The following is a 740-nucleotide window of genomic DNA, read 5'->3' as shown; positions in this document are numbered from 1 at the left end:
ACATATTGGAGTGTCGGTTCTCATAGATTTCTGTCCTGTTGTCGCCCCGTCTCACACAGCACACCGCGCCTGGTCGCGTCCTTCAGATCTACTGTAGTCTCCAAGAATGTCTAGTGGGCGCTTCTCGAGGTGTCGGCTGGCATATCAGAGGTATTTTTGAGTTAGTGCAGCTATTGTACCAGCAATATTGCTATTCTATTTGGTCACCTACGTTAATTTCAAAGATGCTGCTGGCGTGTTGTCGTCGACGATCAAAAGCCACTAGCTGTTTCGTCAAAGAAGGATTCTAAATTTATAATTACGAATCTGCTTTAAAATAATTCTAAAATTGGGGAAAGTAGGTGACCAATGGACTAATAATGTGAACGGTCTTGCCGCAATGGTAACACCGGTTCCCGTCAGATCACCGAAGTTAAGCGCTGTCGGTCTGGGCTAGCACTCGGATGGGTGACCATCCGGTCTGCCGAGAGCTGTTGGCAAGCGGAGTGCACTCAGCCCTTGTGAGACAAACTGAGGAGCTACTTGAATGAGAAGTAGTGGCTCCGGTCTCGTAAACTGACATACTGCTGGGAGAGCGGTGTGCTGACTACATGGTCCTCCGTATCCGCATGCAGTGACGCCTGTGGTCTGCGGATGACACGGCGGTCGGTCGGTACCGTTGGGTCTTCCAAGTTCTGTTCGGACGGAGTTTTAGACTGAACTGATGCACTTAGGAAACAATATCTCGGACATGTCAGCTC

At 49.5% G+C, this 740-nt stretch overlaps 1 pseudogene; it reads left to right on the top strand.

Annotated features, from left to right (window-relative positions):
- Positions 1-361: 361 nt before the first annotated feature.
- On the top strand, positions 362-479 carry LOC126096113 (5S ribosomal RNA; annotated as a pseudogene).
- The last annotated feature ends 261 nt before the right edge of the window (positions 480-740 follow it).

Source organism: Schistocerca cancellata, chromosome 8 (assembly GCF_023864275.1).
Source record: "Schistocerca cancellata isolate TAMUIC-IGC-003103 chromosome 8, iqSchCanc2.1, whole genome shotgun sequence".
Lineage (NCBI taxonomy): Eukaryota > Metazoa > Arthropoda > Insecta > Orthoptera > Acrididae > Schistocerca > Schistocerca cancellata.
The sequence above is the reverse complement of the archived record's forward strand: the minus strand, read 5'-3'. Positions and strand labels throughout refer to the sequence as shown.